The sequence below is a fragment of the Callorhinus ursinus genome, unplaced genomic scaffold, assembly GCF_003265705.2.
Source record: "Callorhinus ursinus isolate GAN/ISIS: 27379988/994484 unplaced genomic scaffold, GSC_fseal_2.0 scaffold9, whole genome shotgun sequence".
Classification (NCBI taxonomy): domain Eukaryota; kingdom Metazoa; phylum Chordata; class Mammalia; order Carnivora; family Otariidae; genus Callorhinus; species Callorhinus ursinus.
In genome coordinates, this window is record NW_027397071.1 from 8,589,932 (window position 1) to 8,601,737 (window position 11,806).

Here is an 11,806-nt window from a genome sequence, read left to right on the forward strand (position 1 = left end):
TTTGATATTTGTGTACATTGCAAAATGGTCACCACAATAACTCTAGTTACCATCTTTCACTTTACAAAGTTAACACACTATTATTGACTATATTTCCCATGTTGTACACTACATTCCCATTACTTACTTATTTTGTAGCTGGAAGTTTGTACTTATTAACCTATCTACCCATTTGCCACTCCCCTAGCCCCACCCCTCTAGCAACCATCAATCTGTTCTCTTTATCTATAATTCTGGGGTTTGTTTTGTTTCTTTTGTTTTAGTTTTTAAATTTCACATATAAGTGAAATCATGTGGTATTTGTCTTTCTCTGTCTGCCTTATGTCACTGATATGACTATAGCTACACCAGCTTTTGTTTTATTTTCATTTGCATGGAATATCTATCTCCATCCCATCACTTTCAGTATGTGTGTGTCCTCACTTCTGGAGTGAGTCTCTTGTAGGCAGTATATATATGTATCTTTTTTTTTTATCCATCCAGCCACTCTACATCTTTTAATTGGAAAATTTAGTCTATTTACATTTAAAGGAATTATTGATGGTATGGGTTGGAGCCACCTCTGCCAGCAACATGTTCAAGGTAATTCAGAGGTCTGTGGGGCAGCCAGCCTGAGTCTGCACACCTTCAAAGTCTATGCATCACCGGAGACAGACTCACCTCACAAAACTGTCATGAAAGTTAATGGGTTTTCACTCTATTCCGTTTCTTTTTTTAAAAGATTTTTTATTTATTTTAGAGAGAGAGAAAATGAGCAGAGGGAAGAGGCAGAGGGAGAGGGAGAAGCAGGCTTTCCACTGAGTAGGGAGCCTGATGCAGTACTCAATCTCAGGACCCTGGGATCATGACCTGAGCTGAAGGCAAACAACCGACTGAGCCACCCAGGCACCCCAAGCCACCCAAGCGCCCCACTCTACTCCATTCCTGTAGGTCAATCAAAACATGGAGAGGAGCCAAGGACCCAATTTGAAGAAAGCATCTCACATCTCCAACATTACTGCAAGCCATATACAAATTGGTGTCAAGAAGAAAGCACAAGATGCAGAGCTTAGTTCACTGGGGGTTAGACTGGTGTGATATTCCTAAAATATACCTCCTGGATTTTTTCCAAGACTTGGTGTCATTAGTTTTGCTGGCATTGTTGGACTTCTTTTGACTAGACATTCAAAAATAAAGAAGGTTGTGTATACACCTGGGTTCATGAGATTATCTGCCTCTTTATTATCCATAACAAGCCATAGTATTTGTCCAGTGAGTGGGGAGAAGTTATATGACTGGGGTTTATGAGTATACATAGTCATAGAAAATTTATGGAAGGAGAACTTTCAAAAGTGAGGAAATGTGAAGAATTCACCTGGAAATAAGTAGCATGCTCCATGCTCTGCCCATTTTAATCAGTTATGGGTAAACATGGTAACTCCATGTAGTAAATCAGTATTTCTACAGAAAAATGGCAGAGAAGTCAGTACTGAATGTACTAAATTGACTTTCTTCTTCAGGAAAAGCTATACTAGGCCTCTTTGTTATCTGGGTGATGCCATACTTCAAGTGGTCTAAGACTTCTGATACATGTTGATAAATTTTGACCACATAAGGTTGTCTACATTAGATTTTCACTAATAATATATGAGAGCTTTAGCATATCTCAGACAATATTATTATTAAATTCTCATTTAAGTAGAAAACATATGTTATAGTTTAACTATAGTTTGGCTATTTAGTCTGCACTTAAAAATTAATAATAGACATAAGTAGAGTTAAGATGGTGGATTAGTAGGGGAACCCTATGCTTGCCTAATCCTGTGAACACAGCTAGATAAATATCAAATCATTCTGAACACCCAAGAAATCAATCTGAGGACTGAGAGAACAAAATGCACAAATAGAGGAAGAAAAGAGGCCACATCATGGAAGGTAGGAGGTGCAGAGATGTGATGTTGGAGGAGAAAAGAATTGTGAGTGCTGTGTGGAGGGGAGGGAGCCTTGATCATAGAGGAGAGAAAGGGAGAGAGAAGAGCATGCAAGGTATTGCACAAGAAAAACATTTCCCCAAAATCATTTACTGGGAAAACAAGAGGGGCTGATTATAACAAATTTTTATATGCAGTGGAGCTCAAAGTCTGAAGTTATAGAAGTCTGCACCATCACTGGGGTGGAGCCTAGCAGGCCTAACAGTATTCCTGTAGAGAACAAGGGTAGATGCCTAGAAGAGGACAGTGCAGTCTGAGGATCCCCTGGGCCACACTAGGAGAGATAGTTCTCCTTCTTGGAGTGCATTTGGGAGAGGTGGCAATGCCTCTCATGGTACAAAAGGGCCAGCGCACACCATTGAGCTGCCCTGTTCATTAGCATAGGCATGGGGGCACCTGCTGAGGGCAGCTAACCTGGACATTGGCTTTTTGCTACACATTACCATAAACTCCAAGCCCCTGCTCATTCATGTGACTGCCCTTCTGGGACAAATGGCAGCAGCCACAGTGCAGTGAGACCAAGAGGATTGGTGCGGGTCTGTATCGAACCAGGCCCCTAAAATTTGGAGTTTTGAAACCCAGCTGGTACACCTGAAATAAAAGACAGGACCTGCACTGCACCACTGGGTGTTCAGTTGGCTCAGACACAGGGTGAAGGCAGGAATCTGAGGAACCCTGGGACACAAGAAGGGAGATTGTTTGCTTTTCTTTGAAGGCTTCCTGAACAGCAGTGTGCATGAACTCCCCTCTCCAGGAAAAAGAGTAGGCTGATGCCATTCTTATCCTCCCACCCATCAGCACAAGCAGACTTCAGTGAGCAGCACAACACTCCTCCACTGTGGAGGCTTGAGCCACTTACACCAAGCCCTGCCCTGCCCCTGCACTCTGCAGGTGCTTTTTAAACTAGGGCAAGTGTGCCTGAGAGGGAGTGCAGCAGCAGGCTCCTCCCCCAGAAGACCAACACAAACCACATGCACCACCAAGACGACTGACCATAGAGAGCTGCAAAACTTGAACTATAGTGGAAATTGGATGTAGTCTCTTTTAACAAGCAGACCAAAACACACCCATTTAACACTCACAGCACAGTGGAACAGGTCCAAAAATTCCCCAGTGTAGGCAAGGAGAAACTCTGCAGAGGACTGACCTGAGGGAAAGAGCAGCTGAAAAACAACAGAGGAGTTGTTTTGGTACACAGCATACACCAGAAACACTTCCTGAAGTGCTAGACTGTGGTAGTATATGATCTCTTCTTAATATAGCCATTACTGTCAGGAACAGGAAACATACCAGGCTTTTTGAACACACGGAAGACAAAGACCTGGGCAAAATGACAAGACAGAGGAATTCATCTCAAAAGAAAGAACAAGAAAAAGTTATGGTCAGGGATCTAATTGAAAAAGATGTAAGTAATATGCCAGAACCAGAATTTAAAAACAATCATAAGAACACTAGCTGGGCTAGAGAAAAGCATAGAAGATACCAGGGAATCACTTAGTACAGAGATAAACGACTTGAAAACTAGTCAGGCTGAAATAAAAAAATGCTATAATGGAGATGCAAAAACAATTGGATATAATGACCACAAGGACAGAAGCAGCAGAGGAATAAATAAGTGATATAGAAGATAAGATTATGGTAAATAATGAAGTGGAAAAGAAGAGGGAAAGAAAAATATTGGATCACAAATGTAGACTTAGGGAATTCAGTGACTCCATGAAGTGTAATAACATTCATATCATAGGTGTCCCAGAAGAAGAAAAGAGGGGGAAAAAGGCAGAAGGTTTATTTGAGCAAATTATGGCAGAAAACTTCACTAATCTGGGGAAGAAAACAAACATCCAAATCCAGGAGGCCCAGAGAACTCCCATCAAAATCAAAAGCAGGCTTGAGGCCCCTGGGTGGCTCAGTGGGTTAGCATTCAACTCTTGATTTCAGCTCAGGTCATAATCTCAGGGTCATGAGATTGAGCCCCTTATCAGGCTCTATGCTCAGTGGAGTCTGCTTTTCTCCCTCTGCCCCTCCCCCTGCTCTCTTTATCTGTCAAAATAAATAAATAATCTTTAGAAAGAAAAAAAATCAAAAGCAAGTCACACCAAAACATATCCACATTGTAGTACAATTTGCAATATACAGAAATAAAACATCCTGAGAGCAGCAAGGGAAAAGAAATCCTTAACTTACAAGGAAGACCCATAAGGCTAGCTGCAGACTTAGCAACAGGAACTTGGCAGGCCAGAAGGGAGTGGCATGATATATTCAACATGCTGAATGGGAAAAATCTGCAGCCAAGAATACTCTCTCCAGCAAGGCTGTCATTCAGAGTAGAAGGAGAGATAAAGATTTTCCCAACAAACAAAAACTAAAGGAGTTTGTGACCACTAAGCCAATCCTGCAAGAAATATTAAAGGGGACTCTTTGAGTGGGAAAGCAAGACCAAAAACAACAAAGACTAGAAAGGAACAAAGAAAATGTCCAGAAACAATGACTGTCAATAATCTATCAATTATCTATCAATAATCACTCTGAATGTGAATGGACTAAATGCTCTAATCAATAGACAAGGGTATCAGAATGGATTAAAAAAAAAAAACAAGACCCATCTATATGCTGCCTACAAAAGACTCATGTTAAACCTAAAGACACCTTCAGATTGAAAGTGAAGGAATGGAGAACCATTTATCATGCTAATGGACATCAAAAGAAAGCTGGGCTAGCCATCCTTATATCAGACAAAATAGATTTTAAACCAAACACTGTAGTGAGATGAATATGCACTATATCATAATAAAAGGGACTCTCCAACAAGAAGATCTAACAATTATAAATATGCCTCCAGCATGGGAGTACCCAAATATATAAATCAATTAATAACAAACATAAGCTCATTTATAATAATATATAATAGTAGGGAACTTTAACAGCCCACTTACAGCAATGGACAGGTCATTAAACAGAAAATCAATAAGGAAACAATGGCTGTGAATGACATATGGAACAATATGAACTTAACAGATATATTCAGAACATTTCATCCTAAAGCAGCAGAAAACGCACTCTTTTCAAGTGCCCATGGAACATTCTCCAGAACAGATCACATACTAGGTCACAAATCAGGCTTCAACCAGTACCAAAGGACTGAGATCATACTATGCATATTTTCAGACCACAATGCCATGAAACCTGAAACCAACCACAAGTAGAAATTTGAAGACCACAAATATATGAAAGTTAAAGAACATCCTACTAAAGAATGAATGGGTTAACTAGGAAATTAAAGCAGAAATAAAGAAATACATGGGAACAAATGAAAATGAAAACATGACAGTCCAAAACTTTAGAGATGCAGCAAAAGCAGTCATAAGAAGGAAATATATAGCAATACAGGCCTTCCTCAAGAAGGAAGAAAAATTGCGAATACACAACCTAACCTTACACCCAAAGGAGCTAGAAAAGGAACAGCAGATAAAGCCTAAAGCCAGCAGCAGAAGGGAAATAATAAAGATTAGAGCAGAAATAAATAATATGGAAACAAACAACAAAAAAAGTAGAAAAATTCAATGAAGCTAGGAACCTTTGAAACAAAGAACAACAACAAAAAAATTAGAAAAATTCAGTGGACCTTTGAAAGAACTAATAAAATTGATAAACCCCTAGCCAGACTAACAAAAAGAAAAGTGAAAGGACCAAAATAAATAAAATCATGAGTAAAGGGGAGAGACCACAACCAACACTGCAGAAATACAAACAACTATAAAAGAATATAATGAAAAATTATATGCCAAAAAACTGGGTAATCTGGAAGAAATGGATAAATTCCTAGAAACATACAAACTACCAAAACTGAAACAGGAAAAAATAGAAAATTTGAACAGGCCCATTAGAAATTTAATGAATAATCAAAAATCTTCCACCAAACAAAAACCCAGGGCTGGAGGGCTTGCTAGGAGAATTCTATCAGACATTTAAAGAAGAGTTGGTACCTATTCTTGTCAAACTGTTCAAAAAAAAAGAAAGAAAGAAAGAAGAAAGAAAGAAAAGAAAGAAAGAAAGAAGAAAAGAAAGAAAGGAAAGGAAGGAAAACTTCCAAACTCATTGTACAAAGCCAGCATTACCTTGATTCCAAAACCAGACAAAGACCCCATTAAAAAGGAGAATTACAGGCCAATATCCCTGATGAAGATGGATGCAAAAATCCTCAACAAGATATTAGCAAGTCAAATCCAACAGTACATTAAAAGAATTATTCACCACTATCAAGTGGGATTTATTCCTGGGCTGCAGGGGTGGTTCAACATCTGAAAATCAGTCAACATCATACACCTCATCAATAAAAGAAAGGATAAGGACCATATGATCCTCTCAATAGATGCAGAAGAAGCATTTGACAAAATACAGCATCCATTCTTGATATATAAAAAAAGTCCTCAACAAAGTAGGTGTAGAGGGAACACACCTCAACATCATAAAAGCTATATATGAAAGACCCACAGCTAATATCATCCTCAATGGGGAAAAAACTGAAAGCTTTTTCTTTATGGTCAGGAATAAGACAGGGATATATACTCTCACCATTATTATTAAACATAGTACTGGAAGTCTTAGCCTTAGCAATCAATAACAAAAAATAAAAGGTGTCCCAATCAGCAAGGAAGAAGTAAAATTTTCACTGTTCACAGACGACATGATACTCTATGTAGAAAATCCAAAATACTCCACTAAAAAGTTGCTAGAACTGATGCATGAATTCAGCAAAGTCACAGGATATAAAATCAATGTACAGAAATCTGTTACTTTCTATACACTAATAATGAAGCAGCAGAAAAAGAAATCAATGAATGGATCCCATTTACAATTGCACCAAAAACCATAAGATACCTTGGAATAAACTTTACCAAAGACATGAAAGATCTGGACTCTGAAAACTATAGAACACTTATGAAAGAAATTAAAGATGACAGAAAGAAATGGAAAAAATCCTGGCTCATGAATTGGAAGAACAAATATTGTTAAAATGTCTATACTACCCAAAGCACTCTACACTTAATACAATCCCTACCAAAATACTACCAGTATTTTTTACAGAATTAGAACAAATAATCCTAAAATTTGTATGGAACCACAAAAGACCCCAAATAGCCAAAGCAGTCTTGCAAAGGAAAAGCATAGCTGGAGGCATCACAATTCTGGACTTCAAGTTATATTACAAAGCTGTGGTGATCAAGACAGTATGGTACTGGCAAAAAAATAGACACACGGATCAATGGAACAGAATAGAAAACCCAGAAATGCACCCACACTTGTATGGTCAACTAATCTTCAACAAAGCAGGAAAGAATATCCAATGGAAAAAAGACAGTCTCTTCAACAAGTGGTGTTGGAAAACTGGACAACAACATGGAAAAGAATGAAACTGGATGACTTTTTTTACACCATACACAAAAATAAATTCAAAATGGATGAAATACCTCAATATGAGACAGGAAACCATCAAAATCCTAGAGAACACAGGCAGCAACCTCTTTGACATCCAGCTGTAGCAGCTTCTTACTGGGTATGTCTCTGGAGGCAAGAGAAATGAAAGCAAGAATGAATTCTTGGGACTTCATAAAGATAAAAAGCTTCTGCACAGCAAAGGAAACAATCAATAAAATAAAAGGCAGCTTTTGGAATAGGAAAAGATATTTGCAAATGGGAAAAGATATCTGATAAAAGGTTAGTATCATCAAACTCAACAACTAAAAAACAAATAATCCAGTCAAGAAATGGGCATAGGACATGAATAGACATTTTTCCAAAGAAGACATCCAGATGGCTAACAAACACATGAGAAGATACTCAATATCACTCATCATCAGGGAAATACGACTCAAAAGCATGATGAGGTATCACCTCATACCTGTCAGAATGGCTAAAATGAACAGCACAGGAAACAACAGATGTTGACAAGGATGAGGAGAAAGGAGAACCCTCTTGCACTGTTGGTGGGAATGCAAACTGGAGCAGCCACTCTGGAAAACCATATAGAGAGTTCTCAAAAAGTTAAAAATAGCACTACCCTACAGCCCAGCAATTGCACTTCTCAGTATTTACCCAAAGGTTAAAAAAATACTGATTTGAAGGGCGACACGCTCCCCAATGTTTATAGCAGCATAGTAACATTATCTATAATAGCCAAATAATGGAAAGAGCCCAAATGTTCATTGACTGATGAGTGGATAAAGATGTGGTGTGTGTGTTTGTGTGTGTGTGTGTGTGTTTGTGTGTGTGTGTGTGTGTGTGTGTACGTTTATATATACTCAATCTTTTTACTCCTTATACTTCCCTACTTTGTTATTTTTAAGTTTTTATTTACATTCCACTTAGTTACCATACCTGCAATATTAGCGTCGGGTGTACAAAATAGTGATTCAACACTTATATATGACACTCAGTGCTCATCACAAGTGCACTCCTTAATCCCCATCACTTATTTAACCTATCCCCCCACGTACCTCCCCTCCAGTAACCATCACTTTGTTCTTTATAGATAAGAGTTGTTTCTTGGTTTTCCTTTCTTTTCTACCCTATTATTGTTAAATTCCACATATACATGAAATTATATAGTATTTGTCTTTCTTTGACTGACTTATTTTGCTTAGCATAATACACTCTACCTCCATCAACATTGTTGCAAATGGCAAGATTTCATTCTTTTTATGGCTGAGTAATATTCCATTATGTATATCTATCTATCATCTATTTATCTATCTATCATCTATCTACCTATCTATCATCTATCTAAACCCATCTTCTTTATCCATTCATCAGTTGATGGACATTTGGGCTCTTTCCATAATTTGGCTATTGTTGATAATGCTGCTATAAGCATCTATTTCTCATGTCCACTTGAAAAGAATGTGTATTTTGCTGCTTTAGGATAGAATGTTCTGAATATATCTGTTAAGTCCATCTGGTCCAGTGTGTCATTCAAAGCCATTGTTTCCTTGTTAACTTTCTGCTTAGATGTTCTGTCCATACATGTGGATGAGGTGTCAAGGTCCCCTACTATTATTGTATTATTATCATTATTTCCTTTATATTTGTTATTAATTGTTTTATATATTTGGGTGCTCCCTAGTTGGAAGCATAAATACTTACAATTGTTAAATCTTCTTGTTGGTTAGTCCCCTATATCATGATATAGTGTCCTTCTTCATCTCTTATTACAGTCTTTAAAGTCTAGTTTACCCAACATAAGTATTGTTACACTGGTTTTCTTTTGACTTCCATTTGCATGATAACTATTTCTCCATCTCCTCACTTTCAATCTGGAGGTGTCTTTAGGTTTAACATGAGTCTCTTGTAGGCAGCATGTAGATGGGTCTTGTTTTTTAATCTGGTCGATGTCTTTTGACTGGATCATTTATTCTATTTACACTCTAAGTAATGATTGATAGCTATGTATTTAGTGCCATTTTATTGTTTTGTTGTTTCTGGAGATTTTCTCTGTTCCTTTCTTGTCTTTGTCACTTTGGTCTTCCCTTTCCACTCAAATAGTTTCCTCTAATATTTCTTGCAGGGCTGCCTTAGTGGTCATGAACTTCTTTAGTTTTTGTTTGTTGGGAAAGACTTTATCTCCTCTTCTAATGTGAATGATAGCCTTGTTGGATTGAGTATTCTTGGCTGCAGATTTTTCCCATTCAGCACTTTGAATACATCTTGCCATTCTCTTCTGGCTTGCTGAGTTTCTATTGAGAGACTTGCAGCTAGCCTTATAGGTCTTCCCCTCTAAGTTAAGGACTCTTTTTGTCTTGCTGCTTTTAGGATTTTTTCTTTATGAGTATATTTTGCAAATTTAATTACAATATGTCTTGGTGTGGGCCAGCTTTTGTTGATTTTGATGGGAGTTCTCTGTGCCTCCTGGATCTGTATGTCTGTTTCCTTCCCCAGTTTAGGGAAGTTTTCAGCTGTTATTTCCTCAAATAAATTTTCTGCACCCTTTTCTCTCTTCTTCTTCTGGGATTCATATAATACAGTGTTATTATGTTTGATGGTGTTTGAGTTCCCTAAGTCTATCCTCATGTTCCATAATTCTCTCTTTTATTCAGCTTCATTATTTTCCATTAATTTTTCCTCTGTCTCACTTATTCATTCCTCAATTTCTTCCAGACTTGTGTTCATTGCATCACGTCTGTGTCCAATTTCAGTTATTGCATTTTTCATTTCTGAGTGGTTATTTTTTAACTCTTTTATCTCTACAGTAAGGGCCTCCCTTATGTCTTCCATTCTTTTTATAAGCCCGGGGAGTATTCTCATGATTGTTGCTTTAAAACTCCAGGCTCTGGGGATGTCATGTGGGCAGGGGCCTGTGCTGGTCTTCTGGCGGAGGGCCCCACCATGCTAGGACTGAGGCAAGCTTGACCAAGAAAGGCAGTTGCATGAGAGCACAGGGGCATGCAACTTGGTGTAAGCAAGTTAGGCTGCCAGGGTCAGGGCCAGTGTCAGTGCCAAGCTTCTTTCCACAGGTGGCTCTGTGTTTATGCTGGGGGGCAAGGGAAGGAAATGGGACTGGCTGCCTCCTTTGTCCCCAGAGAGGCATCTCTCTGAATCTTGCCACTCAGAGATGCTTGCCAAGAAAAGTGAATAATGTGCCCCAAGGCGTTTTTCAGATCGCTGTTTCCATGCTGTCTGCTCTCAGGTTGTTTGCTTGCCTTCTCTACAGGAATAGGGAAGCACCCTCAGGGTTCTATCCTAGCCAAGCCCACCAACCTTTAAAATTCTAGCCTTTAAATTCCACTAGTTGCAAGAACTCATGAGAATCAGTCCCTCTCATTCTCCCAGCCCATAGCTTTGGGGAAATGTTCTCCTTGTGTGTTCCCTTGTGTGCTCCTCTCTTTCACTCTTCTCCAAGACCACTGCACCCTTCCTACCACAGCACCCATGATCCATTTCTCTTCCAAACCATGTGTCTGCACTTACTACCTTCCTCAATGTGCCTTCTTCTCTCTCTTCAGTTGTGGAGCTTTCCTGTCAGTATTCAGGTTGATTTCTGGTGTTTTTAGAATGATTTGATTGTTACCTAGTTGTGCTGGAGGAATAAGATGAGCCAAAAATCTTCCTACTCCACTGCCATCTTAAGGATATACCCTTTTAAGTTTTTGATGTCACCATTTACATCTTCTTATATTTGTATCCATTAAGAAATTGTTGAATCTATAGCTATTTTTAATACTTTTGTCCTTTAACCTTGATATTAAGATTAAATAGTTAATACTTAACATCATAACAATACTGTATTAGGGTATTCTGAATCTGACTATATGCTTACCTTTAACAGTGTGTTGCAAATTTTCATATGTTTTAAAGTTACTAAGTAGCAGTATTTTTGTTTTAGCTTGAAGAAGACCTCCTTTCAGCATTTCTTTTTTTTTAAATTTTTTATTGTTATGTTAATCACCATACATTACATCATTAGTTTTGGAAGTAGTGTTCCATGATTCATTGTGCATAACACCCAGTGCTCCACGCAGAATGTGCCCTCTTTAATACCCATCACCAGGTTAACCCATCCCCCCACCCCCCTCCCCTCTAGAACCCTCAGTTTGTTTTTCAGAGTCCATCGTCTCTCATGGTTGGTCTTCCCCTCCGATTACCTCCCCCTTCATTCTTCCCCTCCTGCTATCTTCTTCTTCTTCTTTTTTTCTTAACATATATTGCAATATTTGTTTCAGAAGTACAGATCCGTGATTCATCAGTCTTGTACAATTCACAGTGCTCACCATAGCACATACCCTCCCCAGTGTCTATCACGCAGCCACCCCATCCCTCCCACCCCCCACCACTCCAGCAACCCT

General features: G+C 38.6%; 1 pseudogene; it reads left to right on the top strand.

The window, feature by feature from the left end:
* Positions 1-573: 573 nt before the first annotated feature.
* LOC112824586 (MICOS complex subunit MIC26-like) lies at positions 574-1,368 on the top strand (annotated as a pseudogene).
* The last annotated feature ends 10,438 nt before the right edge of the window (positions 1,369-11,806 follow it).